This window comes from Pseudorca crassidens, chromosome X (genome assembly GCF_039906515.1).
Source record: "Pseudorca crassidens isolate mPseCra1 chromosome X, mPseCra1.hap1, whole genome shotgun sequence".
NCBI lineage: Eukaryota > Metazoa > Chordata > Mammalia > Artiodactyla > Delphinidae > Pseudorca > Pseudorca crassidens.
The window spans coordinates 5,132,751-5,155,334 of record NC_090317.1 but is presented as its reverse complement, the minus strand read 5'-3'; positions in this window follow the sequence as shown (position 1 = coordinate 5,155,334).

Here is a 22,584-nt window from a genome sequence, read left to right as displayed (position 1 = left end):
GGGTTAAGTATAGGGTGAGGGGGGCAGGGGAAGTAAGTGGGGCTCTGGCAGGGCAACAAGACGATCCTTGTGGTGATGGGACTGTTGTGTGTCTTGACTGTATCAGCGTTGATATCCTGATGGTGGTATTGCACTCTAGTTTTGTGAGATGTTACCATTATAGCAAACTGGGTAAAGAGACGGCAGGATCTCTCTTACAATTGCATGTGAATCTATAATGATCTCAAAATAAAAAGCTTAATTAAAAAAAATTCATCTTATATGTTGTCTCTTCCACAAACCTATCCATGAATGTTTGCCCCACCTTCACCCCTTATTTAAGCCTTACTTAACTCCTCTGTGCCTCAGTGGCCATATCTGCAAAATGGGTATATTACTAGGATCCACCTCCGAGGGATGGCTGTGGAGCCTCCGTGGGATGTGGCTTCTTCCGTGAGTGCCAAGAGATTGTGACGGGGCTGTGATCACAAAGAGGTTGAGAGCAAAGGCTAGAAAGGCAGCCGAGCAGATTCCATCCTGGCTCTGCCATGCTTTCAATGGGACCACGGATAAGCCATTTCCTTTCTCTAGGGCACAGATTCTTTCCCTGTAACAGGAACACAAGGGGACCAGGTGACCCAATACCATGGAAAAGAAACTGCTTTGCACAGAGCTGAAGCCTGTCCAGAACCCACACAAGTTACTTTGTTATTCTACCATCTTGCCCCTGACATTCAAGGGTCAGCTAAGTCTATGCACTTGAATTGCTCATCTTCCTAAAGCAACTCTTGTTGAGATTACTTATCAAAGTAATACTTGTAAATAGTTTAAAAAGTCAAATAAACTACCAGACACATATAAAAAATGGCGTCCGTTGCACCGGCCCATCCCCAATGCCTACTCCATAGAGGCAGCCACTTTCAGCTCTTGTAGCTCTTAATATTCTAGAATGTACTTCCTACCATGGAAAATAAGGCTTTCTCTCTTGGATCATCCCTCTTCTACCCCAAACTCCCAGTAAAACCATATCACCATTTTTACTTAAATCAGGATTCACTGTTTCCATTATTGGGCTGGCCAGGTCCCCCACAGAGGTGTCCTTCCATCTTTCGCCTGGAAGAGTATAAAGCTGGCTGTTGGCATTCTGGAGGCCAAGCAGAGGAGAAGACCAAGAGTCTTCTCACCATCAGTTATGAGCCTTCCAAATAACCTCTGTTTTCAGGAAGCTGCTTCATCCATGCGCTCACCTGCTTACCTCTCCAGCCAGTCAACTTCCTGTCTTCTGTGAGGGCGGTCGTGCCCTTGTTCAGGGAAGAGATCAGAGGGCGACTACTCTGGACACACATCCTGAACCAGTGCTCTTGTCCTCAGCCCCATCTCACCCCACTTTTCAGACCCCACTGCTTCCATTTCCTGCATCTGCCCAGTTGCTGTCTTCTAGTTTGCTGTGTTTCTTCCATCCACTTTCCAGAAGCATCTCTTTCTTGTAGTTGCCTCCTTTCCCCTTTTTTCATCCCATTTTTTTTGTGGGTATAGGCTTTTCTTTATTTCTTTACCATCATCTGAGTGGGGTTTGGGGCGGGAGCAGAGAGACACTTGGGCATTCAAATCACTGTGTTTACCCCGCAATCCTCAGGAGTCTCTTGAGGCCAAGAGTTTTCCTAAAAGGGGGAAAAATGTACCTTTGGTCTCAACAGCTGGGGCAGTCCCCACAGAGCACTGCTTCCAGGCCGGCATCTTCTCTTGGTTGAATGCAACACATCCGGGCAAGGTTGGTCGATGAAGGGTGTCCAGGGCCTTTGGGGCCTTCTAGACCACAAATCTGACTGATCACAGCAGAATCACCAGACCAGGGAATCACCAGCAGTGGCAGCCACTGAGAGGCTTTCGATTAGGAAAAACAATGGTTTCCCTCAAGGGATATTGATTCTCTTTCAATTCTAAGAAATAACTTTGACCTCAGTGGCTATGGAAGACAGAGGCCACAGGGGGATAAGGGAAGAGGTATCACATTGTGGTAACTCAGTTTTCTTCCCCGCAGAAAAATGCCAGCCCTCTTGTCTGGCGTCACGGCACCTTTGGGGACCAGAGCCGCCGCTACCATAGCAATGAAAACACAGACCCATCTGGCATTTTTGGAAACAAAGAGATTGCTGGTAAACACCTGTCTCCCTCTTTCCTCCACCACAGAATGAATATGACTTAGGAAGTGGCACCGGGGGCCGAGGTGGCCAGGCCTTAGAAAGCTTTGACACTCTCTGCACATCTCCGTGAGTTCCCTGACCAAGTATGGCCAGAGCCCTAAACAGTTGCCATCAACCCCTTCCTGCTGGCCCAGCAGGCCTGGTATCACTAAGCAATCATGGTGTTCATCCTGCTGAGCCTGGACTCAGCCACTTCCGGTCTGTCGATGTTGGAGCCTAAGGAGAGACCCACGTGCCCTCCTTGTCCTGGAGTCTGAAGGTCTTAGTCATTGAGAGGATACACTCCCATCGGCAGGCTCCTTGAAGGGTGAGTCACATTAGAGCCTGATCACTGCCAAGGTCAATGGGAGTGGAATCCTCTCCCATCTCGGCCTCCTGGGCATCATGGGCCATGAACCCCCAAATCTGGGTGGGGTGGAGTAACAGAGCACACTCTCTGAGACCCAAGCTGGGAATCAGACCCTCTCTGTGCCCTCAAGAAGCTAAGAGGTAAGCTGGGGATACACACCCTGTCCAGAAACCTTGGCCTCCCGGATGAAAAGACCCAACTCCCAGATGGCTTCAAGGCCCCCATCACTCGTCCCCTGGCCAAGCTTGTCAGTCTCTGGATGCCATTCTTTGCCAAGAATATGGTCAATATGTCACTTTGTGGTCCCAGGAGGGTCACCAGCAATTCCCCAGGCTGGTGTGGTAGGTTCCCTCTGCAACAAAAGTCTGCCCCTGAGCCCCAGGTGGCATTCCCGCCTGGCTGGGACTTTTATTGCTTCTCTTCTGATAGAGGAACGAGGGCAGCCGAGGATAGAGAGGGCTCCAGCTGGGGCTTCAGGGCTCGAAACGAGCAAGAAGCGCTGTATCTGCTTCTCGTCTTACCTTCTCCACTTCCCAGACTGCCCTGAAGGCAGGTACACAGAGGCACGCAGAGCCCGCTCAGCTGGCCAGTCTGGGGCCTCGTTTCCACAACACTGGACTCCAGCAGGCAGGGACCCTGGGGGCCAGGCAGCCCGGCCTGTTTCACAGCTGCAGGCACCAAGCCAGAAACACAAAATTGCGAGCCAGTGAGTCAGCCCCACGCCACGGGGCAGAAGCATTGCTGGCCAGCAGGGCCACCCAAGCGCCCCCTTGCCTTGGGAGCCAGGGATGCTGCCGGAGAGAACACAGGGCTGGCAAATGGGGCTCCAAAGACCCGACAGAGCCCAAGAGCCTGCCCAGAGCCTAGAGGCTTCGTTGGAGGACGGCTTCCCAGCAGAATGCCTGTGGGGTTCTGGTCCCCAGCTCCTCACAAGCACCCAATCCTGACCCGAAGGCCCAGCCGAGAAGAAACCACTAGCAGGTCTGTGGCCCGGGTCCCAGTGGGAGCTTGTGCTCAGCCCAGGGCCGGGCCCAGGAGAAACCCCATGGTCCTCCGCCGCTCGGGGCTCCGTGCCCTCAGGAATACTGTCGGTTCAGCCTCTTTGAGAGGAGTCAGACCCGAAGAGGAAAGAAATTGTCAGCTGGTCAGGCAGGACTCCAGCTTGGGGAAAGTGAGGAGGGCAGAGGGCTCCAGTTTCTTCTCCATTTCCTGTATATTCTGCACCGCTTTCAATGTTTTAATTGATTACCTCAACCATGCTCATTTCCCTGGACAAATCGGTCTTTACACAGAAGAAGCAATTACCTGGGCCTGTTCCCATCTCAGTCAGCAGAGCGGGCAGGAGCCTCTCTGGGGCCACACAAGATTACATTATCTAAAAAGACTCTGAGATTCAAAATGAGGGCAATTATTTCAGCCTTATAACCTTTTTTGTTTCCCTAAAAATATCTGGCACCAGTGTGGGTCCTACAGGACAAGAGGAACAGTGGCCTAAGTCTACCTGAAGGCCTGAGCTCAAGAGGCTTTGCCTGGTGGCTGTGGGCAATGTGGGCGAACAGCAGATTGGGGGAGGAGAGGGATGGAGAAGGAAGAAATACAGCAGAGTGAAGGGCTGGGTTCACTTTGCAGCTCTGCCACCTGTAGGCTGTGTGGCCTTGGACAAGCTGCTAACCCTCTCTGAGCGTCAGCTGACCAATACAGGACAAGTTGCTTAGATTCTCTGCCTTGCCTCCCTTAAAGGAAGGCTGTAGGACCCCACAAGATCATGGATGTCAATGCATTTTGTCAACTCTCAATGCTCTGCCCTTGAGACGACAGCTTAAGTGCTCAGAGGCATCTGTGGGAGCAGGAGGCCGCAGGTTTGATGGAGGAACCTTCAGGACCAATGTGGAAGCCACTGAAATTTGGGTCTGGGTTGGGGACTAGGGTGAGGCCAATGAGACATCTAAGGAGACCTCACTTCAGGGTTGCACAGTGCCAGGTCAGCACCTGAGAGTGAGTGCCTCAAGACAGTTTGTACCCTTCACACCTCACCAGGTGGCCTAAACAGCAGACGTTTATTTCCCACAGTTCTGGAGGCTAGAAGTCTGAGAACCCAGCATGGTTGGATTCTGGTGAGAGCCCGCTTCCAAGCTTGTAGATGACTTTCTTGTGTCCTCACATGGTGAAGAGCAGAAAGGGAGCAAGCTCTCATGTCTCTTCTTACAAGGGCACTAATCCCATTCATGGGGGCTCCACCCTCACAACCTAATCACCTCCCGAAGGCCCCACCTCCAATAGATGGTATTGAGGGGTAGCATTCAAAATACAAAATTGGAGGAGATACAAACATTCAGCCCATAAGAGTCACACAGCAAGTAAGAGGTCTCACCTCGTGCCCACACTGTGAGGCTCACACCTCTCACCCAGGGTTTCCCAATTGGCCCAGAGGCATGGGATGCTGTGAGGCCGCTCATATGGGAAATGAAGGGAGATTAAAGGCCCTGTGAGGTGAGCCCTTGACCAATGGGAGATGGGGGCCTGTAGATACATTCTTCCCCTTTCTCCCCTGAGACACAGTTTATGCAGGGTCGAGCAGTCAGTCAGAAACAGCAGCAACCAACTCGGTAGGGCATCTTGCATGGGCCTTCCCTCCATCCCTTCACTCCCGCTCCCTGGGATCACTCTGCTTCCAGGAAACCCAGACGGAGGGACTCTGGCATCTGGCACAGAGCCTGGCACATGGTAGGTGCTCACTAAACATCAGGAGGAGGTCAGGTGCACTAGAAAGAAGACCTGGAAATCCCAGCCTGGCGTCCCCGTGCAGGCCTGGCTGCGGGCTCAGCCAGAGATCTGAGCAGTGTTTATACATGGACGCTGGGACTCTCCCCTGCTGCTCTCCCATGTGGGAGTTCCCGTCACTTTGCAGAAGCTGTGAGTGCCCTGGCCTCAGTCCTCTTGTTGTTCAGACCAGAAAGACTGCAGGGTTTCCCTCAGAGTCTTGTACCCTGAAAAGTGCAGAGTGGGGCAACCCCAGGCTGAAAGTGGTGTGAATAGGGAGGTCACCCAGAGCTGGTCCCTTCTTCCAAGAGTGGGCTCCCTCCAAGGCTGCCAGCTTTGGGGGGCCCTCCAGGGACTTCAGGTATGAGTTTGGTTTGGTTTGGATTTGTCCAGAGTCTGTAGTTGTTGTCTGTAGGAGGGTTGGTCCCAAAGGAGCTTACTCACCACTGCCAGGAGAGGAACGTGCCCTGCAGGGATTGGAGCCCATCCTCCCAGGGCCCAGGCCCAAGGCAGGCTAGGGGGCGACCCCAGGAGGAAGGCACAGCCAGGAGCGGCTCTGTGCCAGGGGCTCCATCTGAGACGCTGCCCTGGGCCCTCTCCTCCTGATCAGCTGCTCCACAGCAGACAATGCCCCCATACCCTGCACTGGCCCAGCCAGGACTACGAAGCCAGCCAAGCCTCCCTGGCCTCCAGCCCCTTCTTGGTGAGAGCTGACGGCCGCGGGCTGGCTGCGCACTAGCTCCCTGCAGTTCTCTGCGGTGTGGGGAGCACCCTTGTGCTGCCTGCTGAGTGGCCTCGGCTTGCCTTCCTTTGGGGACCATAGGCACTGATCAGCAGCAGTCCTCATCCGGTTTCTAGAAATCCTCCTACGGGTGCGCTGCTCCCTTCTTCCCCTGGGAGCTGTGCCCCTTCTTGGGAGGATGTTCTTCTCTGCCAAGGTCCTTGACTTGTCAGCAGAGTAGGGTGTGAGGCTCGGTGGCTGGGACCTTCCCCCCACCCCCGGCCTTTGGAGCAGAGGAAGGCCAGGGTCACAGGGTGGAGACAGAGCTGGAAGACTTCCCTGCACCAGCTGGGGAGAGCTTGGGGCAAAGCTGAGGCAGGTGCTGGGCAGGGGACAGAGTGTGACGCTGTCTCAGGAAGAAGGAGCAGGTCAGGCCAGTGCCAGAGGCCAGGACAGACATGGGGCTGTGTATTAGTTTCCTACGGCTGGTGTAATAAATTACCACAACCCGAGTGGCTTAAAACAATGCAAATTTCTTCCCTTACAGTTCTGGAGGTCAGAAGTCTAAAATCAAGATGTCAGCAGGGCTGATTTCTCCTGGAGGCTCCGAGGGAGAATCTGTTTCTTCGCCTTTTCCAGCTTCTAGAGGCGCCCACATTCCTTGGCTCGTGGCCCCTTCCTTCAACTTGAAAGCCAGCAGCATAGTGTCTTCAAATCTTTCTTTTCTACCTCTCTCTTCTGCTTAAAATGACCTTTGTGATTATTTTGAGCCCACTCAGTTAATTTAGGATAATCTTCCCCTGTCAGGATCCTTAATCACATCTGCAAAGTCCCTTTTGCCATATTAGGTAGAATTTGCCGATTTCGGGGATTAGGACATGGACATCATTGGGGGAAAGGGGTATTATACAGCCTATCGTAGGCTGGGAAAGACTGGGGCCATAGAATGGATAGGCTCCCTCTCTTAGTCTTCTTGCACTACCATAACAAAACACCGTAGACTGGGTGGTTTAAATAACAGAACTTTATTTTTCACAGTTCTGGAGGATGGGAGTCTGAGATCAGGGTGCCAGTATTGTCAGGTTCTGGTGAGACCCCTCTTCCTGGGGCAGAGAGACAACTTCTCCCTGTGACCTCACATGGCAGAGAGCAAGAGTAAGCTCTCTGGTGTCTTGCCTTTATAAGAGCACTAATCCCATCATGAGGGCCCCACCCTCATCACCTTATCTAACCCTAATTACTTCCCAAAGGCCTCATCTTCAAATACCATCTCATTGAGAGTTAGGGCTTCAACATACGAATTTTAGGAGGCATAATTCAGTCCATAGCAACCCCCAAGCAAGCCAGAAGCAGCTCCAGGGAGGACCAGTAGGGTAGGAGCAAAAGCCGAGCCCATTGCAACAGGCAGGTAAACAGAGGCCAGAAGCAGCTCATAAGCAGGCCACACACCAGGATCTGGAGATCAGTCAACAGGGGCCAGAGCTCCAATGCCTAGGCTGAGATGGAATGAACTGGGTTGGGCTTTAAGGACGGCTCCAGGCCCCATGGAGGCTCTCGGGTTCCTGAGGCTGAGCCTGCAAGTTGGGGGCAAACTGCCCCAGAAGTGGGGAGAGGAGGGAAGCAGGGGCTGGGAGCCAGGCAGAGCCTGACCCCAAGCCTTGTCCTCATTCCAAGAGAGCTACAGCTGTGTTTAATTCGGGCATGATTAGATTTGAGAAAGGTCACTCTATCCCTCAGTCAATTTTGCCATCAATTATTGAATACCTCTGCCTTCCAGGCCCTGAGCTGGCTGGAGGGGGCTGCAGTGAAGAGCGAGACTTGGTCTCTGCCCTTCATGCTTGCTGGAGAATCAACACAAACACACACACAGTAACTAAATAACCACGGAAGGGGCAAAATGAATTAAAGTTCTAAAGTAATCAGGAAAGGCTTCCTGGACAGGGCAGCTCCCAGAAAGACTGGGAAAAGATTTGACTTGGCAGAAGGTGACCTGTGTGAGAGGACAAGAGGCACGAGGGTGCAGGGCTGGGCCGTGTGTGGAGTTGTTGAAAGGACTTCCAACTGCCAGTCTGGCCAGTGTGGAAGACTAGGGTGTCGACAAATCAAGGAAAGTAAGACGGATTGGCTGAAGCAGGCAGGGCTTGCAATTCCCCTGTGAGGATTCCGGACTTCATCCTTCACCCGGCGCCTCCCCACCAGGTCCCCTGAGTGTCTGCAGACAGACTCGGTGGCCACCTAGTCTACCCACACGGCCTTGCCAGCCAGCGTCCTGTTCAACTGATGGGTCAGGCCACTCCTCCCGGTTTGAGTAGCCTCATGTGCTGGATGGCTACGATCACTTTCAAGGTGATCCACAACATATAAGAGGATGGGAAGGACCACTTTGCACAGCAAAGAAATAGGCTGCGTTTTCTTTAGTCTGCTGACGGTGGGGAGGGATGAGGAAACCTGACAGAAGGGTTTCTACTGATCCAGGGCGAGGTATATGAGTGAAGGTTCAGAGTAACTGGCTTGGTAACGGAGGGAAAGACAAGACCAGAGCTTTGTTTCCTTGCCTGTCTAATGGGAGAGTCCAACAGGAAGCAGCCCCCTGGAGGCCAAGCTCAGTGCCGTCTCTATCTGAAGAGTTACATGACTTCATGTGCTGTGTGGACTCTTATTATTGCCCCCAGTTCTGGGGTCTGATGCTTTGGGGCAACACACAGAATGTATTGTCTGTTCTGCTGCTGTATCACTTTTCAGCCCCCTGGGACATTTTTCTCTTTCTTTCAGGGTTTACGTGTCCATTAATAAACCCAGGTTGTTTCCCAGCCCTAGGTCCGTTGTCATTTAAAGATGCACAGTCGCTAATGCACACCGTTCCTCAGACAGGCATCCTCCCCTTGACTGCGGGGACCTACACCCCAACTCCTTCTGGCGCATCCACCTGGCCGCCCGGAAGTTGCCCACCCGCCCGTGGCAGTGTCGTGCTATAGCCTCAGTTTGTAAAGCAGACGGGGAGCTTTGAACATGGGAAGTGGAATCAGGGCCTTCCCAGCATGGCGGCCAGAATCTGGGGCTACTGGGAGATCCTAGAAGTATGTAGTGGGTTGAATGGTGGCCCCCCCCAAATACGTCCATGTACTTGTCACCAGAACTTGTAAATATTGCCTTATATGGCAAAAGATGTGATTTAGTTAAGGATTTTGAGATGAAGAGACTATCCTGGCTTATCTGGATAGGCCCTAAATGTCATCACATGTATCCTTACCAAACAGACACACAAGGGAAGACAGCCATGTGGAGACGGAGGCAGAGTCTGGAGTGATGTGGCCACAAGCCAAGGAATGCCTGGGGCCACCGGAAGCTGGAAGAGGCCAGGAAGCATTTCTCCCTAAGGGCCTCCAGGAGGAACGCGGCCATGTTGACACCTTGACTTCAGACTTCTGGCCTCCAGAACTGTAAAAGACATTTCTGTTGTTCTAAGCTACCCAGTTTATGGTACTTGCTCCAGGAGCCACAGAAAAATAATAAAAAACGTATGAAGTTCATGCCAAGGGGACATGACTCTGGCCCTGGTCCCAGCACAAGATTCCCCCTGGAACAAGACCCCACCATAACCCAATCCTGACCAAAAGGCTTTTAGCTCAGACAACTAGAAAGTATCTTTTCTCCTATAGAAACACCTAACGGCAGTCCATGAAAGAGTGAACCCTGCTCTGCAGAGATGCACTTGGCAGGCTCCTTTGCTGGAATAGATCCGTTCCTCGTGGTGGGTGGGGACAGCCACATCCCTTCAGCGTTCTCACCTAGCAGGTATGCTTGGGGGGCTCGGGACTCCCATAATTGTTTGGGGGAGAGGCACCTGACTCCAGAAGACGAGGGAGGAAATACGAGCATCAAGTGTGGGTGATGCTGAGATGAGGGGGGCAACCAAGGTATCCAACCCCAGGCCCAGGGGCCCCAAAGGGTCCGGACCAAACAGAACACAGTCAGAGGGAGGGATATGAGATTCTGAAATGAGAGGCCCTAGGGCAGGTGCCTCAGAACTTGGCAATGGAAGTGGGCCTTGGCAGCAGGGATCCCTGGCAGCCGGACAAGCCGTGGTGTGCGTTGATAGAGATGGAGCCCCCAGCTCACTCTGGGTCCCGTGCAGTAAGAGGCCTGGTGACAAACAATAGTGTTCTGGGGGAACAGGCCCCAGATGGGACGGGGACATGGGCCCACAGCATCTGCGGAGGGCACGAGGGCTGTGAATGATGTCCTCAGCTCTCCAGGAGGCTGGCCTGGGACTGAGAGCAAGGTTGTACTCTGAGGCTTCTGCTGTGGAAGCACCCAGGAGCAGATCGGCATTCCCCACGAGGAAGGGCTCGATGGCAGCAGAGCTACCAAAGGTGAAAGGTTCTGCCATAGCTCGAGTCATCATTTTCAAGGCCAAGTTTAGCATGGGTTTAGTCATAATTTGATGCTTTAAGAGGTGGAAAGCAACACCTCGGGAGACCAACGTCGCCTCTCTAGAGCAGCGAGTGGGTCCCCCCGACGGCTGCTCTGTTACCTGCAGAGGCCTCCTCAAGGAGGAGGTGTCGGGCGACAGTGTGTGTTTTGAACATTGAGGAGCCTCATGTGAAGATTTCAAAGTGGGATCGTGAGGGTCAGTTTGTGCATGAAGACAAGGTGAAGGTCATCTTCGTAATCCAGAGTCTGGGTTTTGTTTTCTTAGGGATTTACAAATAAAATTGTGATGATTCGGGCTTCCCTGGTGGCGCAGTGGTTGAGAGTCCACCTGCCGATGCAGGGGACACGGGTTCGTGCCCCGGTCCGGGAAGATCCCACATGCCGTGGAGCGGCTGGGCCCGTGAGCCATGGCCGCTGAGCCTGCGCGTCCGGAGCCTGTGCTCCGCAACGGGAGAGGCCACAGCAGTGAGAGGCCCGCGTACCACAAAAAAAAAAAAAAAAAATTGTGATGCTTGAAAAAACTAAAATAAAATAAAATCCAGAGAGACAGGATACCCATCCTGAACAGGACAGTTGGTATCTTCCTTGGGAAATGGCATTTATTTTTAAATGAGCAGCGGTACCCTTTCCATCTATTCCCGGGGATAAATATAGCAAGTCTGGCTGACACAGTGCTGGTTGTGGTGGCAGCCGCGGGGGCAGCGCTCAGGACCAGGCGGCCAGACCGCGGTGTAGGTGAAGCAGGGGGCTGGCGGGGTCTGGCCCAGGATGCCCAGCGGCCGCTGTCTGCTGAGTGCCCACCACGTGGCGTGCTGCATGCGAGCTAGGTAGGCTGCCACACAGTGAGGGGGCAGAGAGAGTGCCAGCCAGCCTGCCTTCCTGCCAGCCTGCTCTCTCAGCATTTGAGCTGGGCAATCCTAGAAAGACTGAAGCCTACGAAACGGGATGGGGGGAGCCTGGCCCCAGTATCAGCTGGCTAAGGAGAACACACCCCCTGAAGCTGCAGACAGGAAGCATCTTTTGTACATTTGGTGTTAATGCGATGTTATTTAAGTGTGTTCTGGTGGCAGGTGAGGTGCCTTGAGGCAGCACACAGCTAGCTAGAAGACAGATTGTCTGCGGCCGGGAGGGCTGGCCAGGGGAGCCGAGCCACAGAGTCTGAGGGAGCAAGCCCCGCCCACGGGAAGCTGGAGGCCCAAACGAGAGGCCAGGAGAGCCTGGGGATCTGAGAGCCAGGAAGACCAGAGCCCAGGAGGCGGCAGAGTGGAGCTGGTCTCAGCCGGCCACCCTCTCCCTCGGGGAGGCCCTTCCCCTCTCTGGGTCTCAGTTTCCCCATCATGAAGTAGCCTGATTCAGATTGTTCCAGAACATTCCAGCATAGCCAATTCATGACCTTCCCTCCTTTTCTCAGAGAAGGACACTCACGTCAGCCCACCTGTGTTAGTGTCATAGGGCAACCGTAACAAAGTGCCGTCAGCTGGGGAGCTGAAAACAACAGAAACTTATTCTTTTATGGTTCTGGAAGCCAGAAGTCCAAAATCAATGTCGCTGGCTGAAATCAAGGTGTCGGCAAGTTCACACTCCCTCCAGGGGCTCCGGAGTAGATTCGGGGCCTTGCCTCTTCCCGTCTCTGGTGGCTACTGATACTGCTTGGATTTTGGCCACAACCCTCCAATCTCTGCCACCATCTTCACTTGACTGTCTCCTCTATGTGTCTGTGTCTCTGCCTCTCTCTCCTAAGAACAATTGTGACTGCATTTAGGGCCCATTCAGATAATTCAGAGTAATCTCTTAGCTCATGATTCTTAATCCCATCTGCAAAGTCTTTTTTTTTTTTTTGTCATATAAGGTAACATTCAGTTTCAAGGGATTACAACTTGGATATCTTTGGGGAACATTTTTCAGCCTACCATACCACCATTTGGGCTTTCCTTGGTTACTTCTATAGCTTTCTCATGTTGAGTCAAATCTTTCCACAGGATTCACTTGTTCTCAGCTGTCAAAAGTTGGTGGAAAAACACCCAGAGGTCCTTCTCCGTATCCAACATAGCCACATCCTAGTAGATTAAGACAAAATTCCCCTGCAGACCACTCGAGATGTCACCCGGTGGACTCTATCCTTCAACTGGAACCCAGCTGCATCTGTCACAGAATCCAAGCCCAAACACTCTGAAGGCCTCAGAACATTCTTTATAGCATTTGGCAAGGCTACTATGCGTGTGGTGTGTGTGTTTGTCTGGGCTGGGTAGGGGCAGTGACCTGCAGAGAACGTTTTGATAACCCTGAGGGTCTGGATGTCAACTGACCTCTTGACCTGTGAGGAGCCCTTCACATCCGAGATCTGGAGCTAAGGCTGAAAAGTTTTGAAACCGAGCAAGGCCACATCACAAGGCTGGAGTGCTAATGGTCTGTGGTAAAGAGCTGCACCAGAGGGTGAACACAACGTGTGTTAGCAAGGGCAGGAAGCTGAGAGATGTGGGACTGTGCCTACGGGTTAGGGGGCAAAAGGGGGTTACCAGAGGGGAAAATACAGAGAGCCTCAGAACCCAACTCCCTTGTCTGCCTGTCCTGTGCCCCCCATCCCACCATGTAGAGACAACACGCTCAGGAAGATGGATTTTAAAATGTGAACAGGAATTCAGCCTCCAGCTTCTGCCTACCTTGTGTTGATGTGACTTGAAGGCCACCAAAGATGCTGTCACCATCTCAGTTCTGAAGAGCAGAACCTAGGCTCCTGGGATTGGCTTCTCTGATCACAGAGCTGGCCCCGACTGAAGACTGAGGGCAGCTGGGGACGTTGTAAAGTGGCCAAAGTCAGGAAGCATGTGATGGTTACTTATATGTGACGACATGGCTAGGCCACAGTGCCCAGATGTTTGGTCTGACACCAGACTGGATGTTGCTGTGAAGGTATTTCTTAGATGTGATTAAAATTTAAATCAACTGACTTGAGCAAAGCAAATTATCCTCCATAATGTGGGTGGGCCTCTTCCAGTCAGTCCATGGCCTGAAGAGCAAAGACTGAGAAAGGAATTCGGTCTCAGACTGTGGCGTAGAAACCCTGCCTGAGTGTCCAGCCTTCAGCCCCAAGACTGTGACATCAACTTTCACCTGAGTGTCCAGCCTGCTGGCCTGTCCTGCAAATTCAGACTTGCCAGCCCCCAGAAAGCATGTGAGCCAATTTCTTAAGATGATAGTTAGATAGATAGATAGATAGATAGATAGAGAGAGAGAGAGAGATAGAGAGATAGAGAGAGATAGATAGAGAGAGATAGTTATAGATAGAGAGATAGATACATAGATATAGATAGAGAGATAGATAGATATAGATAGAGAGACAGATAGATAGATATAGACAGATATAGATAGATATAGATAGAGAGATAGAGAGAGAGATAGAGAGATAGATATAGATAGATAGATAGATATAGATAGAGAGATAGATAGAGAGATAGATAGATATAGATAGATAGATAGAGAGATAGAGAGATAGATAGATGATAGATAGATGGATGATCTCCTTTGGGGTCTGTTCCTTGGGAGAATCCTGACTAAGACAAGGCCTAGGTGGTCTTGGAGGGCTTCTGAGTTCTGAGGAGGGAGGGAGTGGGCCATGGACACAGTCCACCCTTCAGAGCCCTCCTCTCTCTCAGCCCTCCAAGCAGCCCACCTGCTCCCGGACTCAGCCCCGCGCTGTGAACACATCTGTCCTCCCTTCCAAGCCCTCCTCCCCGTGCATGCTCACATCTGCGTTGGGACTTGTCCTCTACAGCCGCTCCCAAGTCTCCCTGGTGGGCCCGGCCCTGAAGAGGTCACCATCCTGGCTCACTTTGAAGAGCTGGGGTTCAAGTTCTAGCCACACCCCTATCACCTCCCACAGAGGAGGACAGAGGAGGACCCTGCATTCCCTGATGGGCATTAACCCATTCAGTTCCCACAATAACCCCAGAAGGTTGGGACCACTGCACCTTCACTTTCAGACGAGGAATACGGGGGCTCAGAAAGTTTCCATGGCTGCCTATCTGTGACTCAAGAGCCCGTGTTCTTTCTGCTATATCCACCACCCAAGATCACTCTTCTTTGTAGAGTGGCTTAAAAATAAGGTTCAGACTCACAGAAGGGCTGCTACGGAAACGTGCTCTGCCTTCCAAAGGCACGCAGGGCTCGGGCTCAGACGCAAGGGGTGTAACGGATCGGCAGTGATCACCTATGTTTGGCCGAAGGATGTGGCTGTCAGGATGTAGCTGTCGGGAGCTTGAAGCTCTCGAAAGGCAGAGATCGCTTTGGAAGCAGATTCTACTAGCAGCAGTGACAAACGCCCAGACTCATCCGACCAAGCAGGGGAGGAGTCTAAAGAGAACGGAGCATCTGGGAAAGAGAGAGCGACTTTCTTCCAGTGACAGTGTTGTCATTGAGCTTGGATTCAATAGAGGTGGTGAGGACTCCATGGAGACTGGGACACGCTCTCTGGGGGAAGAAAAGCCTGAATTCAGCTCCGGCCAGGACAGCATCCACGCTCGAAGGAAATTCAAGAGAGACACGGAGAGGTCTCCTGCCAGGGTTCCAGCCATCCCTTCAGGGCCTGGCCAGGGAAGGGGAGAGGAGGACCTGTGAAGCTGGTCCTGGCGCTGTGTGGAGAGAGGCTCGCAGCCACCCAGCTGATCTCCATGTTGCTGGGCCAGTGAGCTTCACCAAAGAGACGATTGGTTGTACTTCCAAAGGCATTTCAGCTCTGAATCAGAATCAACAAGCAGAGCAAGTGAGAAACATTGGATGGAGGGGAAGAATGACCTTGGCTGGGGTAGAAAACACACTCCAGGGAGACGCGCAGAGATCCTGATGATGGGGAAATGCAGACAGATAGGATGAGGGGCTCAGGGCATGCCGGTGGGTCCAGCTGTCCCACCATCGTCCAAGTATCCACTCTTCCTCTGGTCTATGCACTCATCCTTCCGTCCTCCATTCGATGCCTCCCTCCAAGTCTGTCTGAGCCCTGATTCTGGGTGTGGCCCTGGGCTGAGCTCTTTGGTGAGAGGCACGGCGAGGAATCTGACATAGACCCACTGTCTCCCTGCACCTTTGTCCTGACCCGGCAAGTGCTCACAACCCCATCATGCCTCTGCCAGGGAGGCCAGATGAGGGGTCCTCATCTCCCTGGAGAACTGACAATAATACCCCTGTGTGGCAGGTGGAAACATTGCCCAAAGATATCAGGCGCTAATCCCCAGAATCTGGGAACATTCCTTTATATGGCCAAACACTGAGATTAGTTTTAGGACCTTGAGATGGGAAAATGATCCTGGATTATCCAGAGGAACCATAAATGGAATCCCAAGTGTCCTTCTAAGAGGGAGATTTGACACACAAAGAAATATCTTTCTTTCACAGTCTGGCGTACAGAAGTCCAAACTCAGTATCATTGGGCTAAGTCAAGGTGTCAGCGGGGTCACAGTCCCTCGGGAAGCTCCAGGGGAGAAGTGCGTTCCTCGCTCCCACCAGCTGCTGGTGGCTCCCGGCGTTCCTTGACTTGTGGCCGCATCGTACCCCTTGGCCTGGCGCTTTCTGCTGCTGCTCATCTGAGTCACCCTTTGCTGAGCACACGCCAGAGCCTGCATATTGAGATAGGCTCTTCTGGAATCTTGACAACACACCTGCCAGGGTGTATTCGTCTCCTGTGACAAATGACCACAACTTGGTGGTATTATTGTCAAGAACTGCAAACTCTCTGGCCTCACAGGCCTGGTTAGATGAAAAGCCTCATTGATCTCTGAGGAGAAAGAAGAAACATTAAGTTGATTTGATTCATCAGTACAAGACTTGCTTCTTTCTGAGTAGACCTTTGCCACACCAAAGCCACCCTGAGCCCCGTCACCCCACAGTCACCCTCCAATGCTGCAAAATAACTCCCCTCCTGCCTGAGGGAGAAAAACAACAGCAGAGAATTGCTGCGTGTGCATGTGCGTGTGTGTGCGCGTGCGTGCGTGCACGTGTGTGTGCGTGTGTGTGTTTGCGTGGTCGTGCACAACAAACGGCTGGGTTTATTAGATGCTACCAAGAGCCTCACTGTGGATGAATCCTCTTCCCCCGTCTCCTGAGCCACTCCCCACTCAGAGCGAGAAGCAGTTTATTATGAATCTTATCCGATAGCAATATTTCTATTTAGCAGCACATATATAAGCTCGGCTTGCTCCAAAAAGATGTAACGTGAGATATGATTGCCTTAGCCACTGTCTGGGGCCCTGTAATTGAAGCCTTGTAATTAGTCACCAGCTCTGTCCCGCTGGAAGGGCCCTGGGTGGGGTGCGAAGGAGGGGTGGCAAAGGGCCCAGCCACAAGGACCATTTCCCAAACACTGGGGAGAAGGCAGCCAAAGAACCCCTCATTGCCTGGGGACCCCACTGCTACGCCACTGTGCCCCTTTTGGCTAATGCCAAACCTTGGGCCATCCATCCCCTGGTCCCTCTGCAACGGGAGACCATGTGTCAAGAAGCCCCAAGGTCAGATGGGCTGGGGTATTTGCCCCTCATTTTCGCCCTCTACCCACACCCAGGCCTGGCTTTTTGCACATGAGTGAGAGTTGGTCTAGTGAGTGCCAGCCCCCCCCCACCCCGACCCCATCCACAACCGAGCCAGGGTAGGAGGCAAACACAAAGCAAATTCTCCTTCACGTCTATGCCAGGCACTGAACTAGATGCTGGTGACTCATCTTCTCAATCACCGGGGGCGCCACATGCACAAGCATTTAAAACCTGCAGAACTTTTAGCAAAAGTCACTTCACCTCTCTGGGCCTCAACGTCCTCACCTGTAAACTGGGGCTAACAAGAATAACAGAAGGTGAGTTTCTAATGAGATAAGACATACGCAAGTGCTTCCAAGAACATAAAGAGGCAGCGAGTGTCATAGGTGAGCCCTGCCACCCTCCACCACGCCCACCAGTGCCCAAGGAGCACGAGAAGGGCCCAGGAATGCTGCCACACACCTGGTCCTTAGGAAATGCCTGCTGGACTTCGGCTTGCGTCTCAACTTGATGCTTTCGTGGCCTGCCCACCCCTGTCCTTCAGTTTGTGAACCAGGACCCTCTGCTGAGAAGTACAGATAGGAGCCACACTGTCCGGGAAGGTGGGCCTGGGAGAGGTTCCCATTCCCTTCCCTGAGAGGGCGTGGAAAGCAGAGCCACTGACTACTCCAAATTGGCCCCGGAAACCACCATGTCTGGGACAAACCTCCTCTGATTTGAAACTCTACACCTGCTGCCCACTCTGTGCCCAGTCTCTGATACCAAGCCCTCGAATTACCTGCTGATAAGCTAAACTCCTCTTGCTATGTCCTGCCTGAGTGTTATTGGGTATCAAGAAAATATGGAACATACAGAGATGTGCCTCGTGTCACAGGACACACTCTACACCAGGAGTTAAGGGCCCTGGGTTCTAGCCTGGCTCTAGTACGTGGTATTTGAGTGACCGCCTTTGGTCTCAGTTGCCTCATCTTTAAAATGGACATAACGTTAATACCTGCCTTACAAGCTCATTATGAGGCTCAAAAAAGATCATTTTCAGCTGGGATGAGATGGATAATTCTTCCTATCTCTCTCACTAAATATGGCAACAACCCCTAGACATTACATATAAAACAAATATATGAAGTCTCTGAAAGGTGGAGGGAAGAAGTAGACCAGCTAGAAACTGGGGGACTTGGGGAACAACACGGTGGTCAGTTCCCTGGGTTTTGGGGGTGTTTTTTTGCTTCATGTGTCCCAGACTTGGAGTTGAAGAAACCAGCAACCCAGAAATATCAATGGGAGCAGATTTTTAAAAAGCCCCAACAAAAGCCTGCTCTCTCTGGCCAAAGGACCAGGAAAGGGAAAGAATAAAAAGACAGAAAGCTTTTAGGAGATAGCTGCTCTAATCTAACCACACATCACAGAAAAACTGTGACCCTCACCACCCCAAACTCCCCGATCTGCAAAGGCTGAGTGGAAAGCCTATACTTCCACCCACAAGGGTGGTATCAGAGAAGGCCAAGTAGGGAGGTGGGGTCTTACTTGCCCCCCAGCACTAAAGAGACCTCCACCCATCATGCCACGGAGGCCACAGGGGGAGCAGTAAGGAGGAGTCCCTGCCCCTTTCAGCCAGGAAGTAGTCTTTGCAGGTCTAATGGAGAACCTGAGTTCCCATTCACACCCAGCAGTGACAAGGTGTCCATCCTCACCCACCCACCCCCAGGGTGTCAAAGGAAATTGAGTGGAAACCTGAACTTCTAACCCCCTGGCAAGAATAAGGCAGCACTCCCCTTCACCCAATGAGCACTGTCAGATAAGGCCTGCTATAAGAGAAGGTTTAAATAAAACCCAGAGCCTCACAACATAATACCTTAAATGTTCAGGATAGAATCAAAATCAATTGTTGCACCAAGAACTAGGAAAATCACAACTTGAATGAGAAAAGAAAATCAACAGACATCAACACTGAGAAAAGCAGATGTTGGAATTATCTGACAAGAACGTGAAAGCAGCTGTCATAAAAAGGCTTCAACAATGACAAACATGTTTGAAACAAACAACAACATGAAAAGCTTAGCCAAGAAATAGAAGATATCAGAAAGAACTAGATGCAATTTTAGATCTGAAAACTGTGATAAGTGAAATGAACATCCCTCTGGATGGACTCAATAGTAGGTTTGAGATAACAGAGGATTTTCAGTGAACTTGAAGATAGAACAATAGAATTTATAGAAAATTGACTGGAAGAAAATGAACAGAGCCCTCAGGGACCTGCGAGTTCCTCTATAATGAAAGATCGTGAAAAAATCATGTCGTTCAAGTCCCAGGAGGAGAGGAAAAAGAATGTGAGTCTGAAAAAGTATTAAAAAATAATGCCTGAAAAATTTTCAAATTTGTCCAAAGATACAAACCTACAGATTCAAGAAGCTGAGTGAACCCCAAGTAGGATAAATTCAAAGAAATATATGCCAAGACACACCACAGTCCTGAAAAAGAAAGACAAAGGACAATTCTTGAAAGGAGTGAAGGAGAATACTTTCCTTATTGGGGAAAAACAATCTGAATGACACCGGATTTCTCATTGGAAACCACGAAGGCCGGAAGGAAGGGACACAACCTTTTTCAAGAACTGTCGGTCTAGAAATCTAAATCCAGAATACACATCTTTTGAGGGAAAACTAAGAGAATTTGTCACCAGTAGACCTACCTTAAAAAGAATGGTTAAAGAAAGGTCTCTAAATAGAAAAGAAATGATAAAAGAAGGAATCTTAGAGCATTAGGAGGAAAAAAGTACAGCAGAAAGAGTAAAAATATGGGTAAATACATTAGATTTTCCTCCTCTTGAGTTTTACTGAATTATGCTAATGGCTGCAGCAAAAAATTATACCACGAATAGTACTCTGCTTGGGCCCAATTTGTATATACAGCAAGGAAACTGTGTATGGAAATAAAACTGCAAAGAAATATGGCAAAATCTTAACAGTAGTCGTTTCTAGGAGAGGGAATTATGGGTGGTTTCCTCCCTTGGCTTTTTGGTGGTGATTTTTGGTTTTGCCTGATGGTCTCCATAAGCATGCTTGGGTAATTAGAAAATATGAAACACACAGTAGAACAATGAAGAGTTAAATTAGATAAAAGCAGATTGCTCCTGGAGAATAGAGAGGGAAGCGATTCATTACGCTCAGGGGAATTTAGGAGGACTTCATGGAACAGGTGGCATTTGATTTACCACCTAGAAGGATAGATGGGATGGAGAGGGCTGGGGGAGAAATTCCAAGCTGGCAAAATGACAGGGATGAGAAAGTAGAGGGCACTTCAGCAAGGATGTGAGGCTAGCCTGGAGGGGTTATGAAGGACATAGGTGAGTCACTACAATTACTGGAAGGTCCCCAAAGGGCCTTCTGTCCTTGGCAGGCCCCAGACTAAAAGGCAAATCATGTGTGAGGTTTGTGGACTGAGAGGCCTTTGGTAAATACGGCGCCTCCTGCTTGGGCCCAAGCTTGAAGTGGATGGATGCTAAGCAAAAGCACACTCACCAGCCACCTTCCTTCACAAAGGAAAGCCAGAGGCTTAGTCCCAGCCCAAGCTAGGTTCCGCCCTTACCTTCTTGGACTTCCTCCTTCCTCCTTTCCTCTTCTGCTGAGAGTGTAGCTTCCCTCTGGGGGAGCATGACAAACAACCCCATCGTTCTCCCCATCTGCTCTGCCCACCACAGCCAAGCGCCCATTTCCCCTTCTCTCCCCCAGCTCTCTCTATCACATTCTTCTTTACACTAAGACCTGTTCTGACTAGCCTGCCCTTCACACAGGTTCACTCTCTCTCTCTTAAAATCTCTCTCTCTTAAAATCTCTCTCTCTCCCATACGGTGTCTCTCAGTCTGTGTGAGTCTGTCTCTCGCTGTGTGTCTCTGTCTCTCTCTCTGCCTCTGTCTCTCTGTCTCTGTCTCTCTCTCAACCTCTTTCTCAGAGGAGGCAGTTACCGGAGTGAGTCTAAAGAATGTGAAAAAGAGTGAGATTGGAGAAAAAACATTAGAGGTGCCCATCCAGCCAGTAAGAAGGTAGAAAGAGTTGGGACTTTGGGACCAAAATCAAAGTGAAGGTGGCGGTCTGTCCTTGCCTTTGGAAGAAAGCAGGAAGTGTCTTTGCTGGAGGTTTGTTTTGTGACAGGATCTCTGACAGCACATGACAGAGGTTTCTGGGGAGCTGGGCTAGTTCACACCTGGCAAAAGGCTGCTCTGTTCTGCCCTGAAACAGAAAGCAGACGCCCAGACATGCCAGCCCACTGAGCTGGACTTACAGGGAGTCAAGCCCAGCCTCCTCTGTGGAGATGCTGTGAGTAGTGGCCCAGAGACCAGGATAGGAGCTGAAGTTCTCAGTCAACCCAGAAGGTGAGCTGTGACACCAGAGCCACGGGAAAGCTGGGGGAGAGAGGTGGGCAGAAGGGATCCTGTGGTAGCCGTGAGAATGCATCCTTGGCCTGGGCCCGGCCCTGCCCTCTGCACTGCGTGAGGCAGCGCGGCGGAGACAGAGCAGGAGTGTTGAGTCGGGCTCGTTCCCGGGAGACACGGCCTCCTCTGGCGGTTGACTTTTGCTTGAGGGCTCCTCGATGGCTTTGCCGAGACCTCCTTAGACTGTAGGCCAGTCTCGATGTTTCCACACCACCCTCCTTCCCAATCTCCTTCACTCGGGGTCAGACGTGCTCTGTGCTCTGACGGCTCTTCAGACCTCTCCGGCCCCCTCTCCATATTCTCTCACAGGCGTTTCCTCTGATAAGATCCTCACATGATGATGCCATCTTGGCCTCTGCTTCTTGAAGGATCACAGCTAACACAGCATGAGGATTTCTGTGGTGATACTCCCATCAGCTGGGCTCAGGGCAGGAGGCAGGCTGCGGTCCTTCCCTGCTCCGGCCTGGTCTGTCTGTCCAGGATGGACTTTTAGGAGAAACATGCCAGTGATGGGTGAGAGCCATGGGGAGGCCTGAACCCTCGGGTTGGCACGAGGTCCCCAGTCCAGGGTGATCACCAGTGCCAGCTATCTCTCCATCCTACCTGAGATCTCCAGAGCTTGCCTCAAATTCTAGTCTCTCCCACTCCCCTTTCTTCCCACTAACTTTCCCCTTCTCCTGCCTTCTCCCCCTAGTAACCTCAGCCCCTCACCAAGGGACCTAGGGCACACAACGACGTGATGCAGAGAACAGCTTCCAGAGTAAGAAGGCCAGTCTGGGTTCAATTCCAGGATCTACCCCTTATAGGCTGCGTGACCTAGACCAGATTTGCCTGAATGTGCTAAGCCTCAGTTTCCCAGTTTGTAGATTGTGGATAATAATAAGATTGTTGGAAGGTAATCCACACGAAAGGCTCCAAATGAGCTGCCGTTATTACTACTAGAAACATCAACGTCATCATTCTCACTCAGCAGCGAAGAAAGTGCAACTCAGAGAAGCTGAGACTTGCTGAGGCGGGCAGAGCGTTTCATTCATTCATTCATTCAGCATTCACTGAGCACCGCCTCTGGCCAGACGCCAGACTCAATGCTGGGCATTCAGCGGCACAGAAGGAAGAGCTCCGGCCGTATGGTTTAAAGTCTGCTCCTGTCTACCCACAATGCTTTTCAAAGCATTTCCGCCACCATTAGC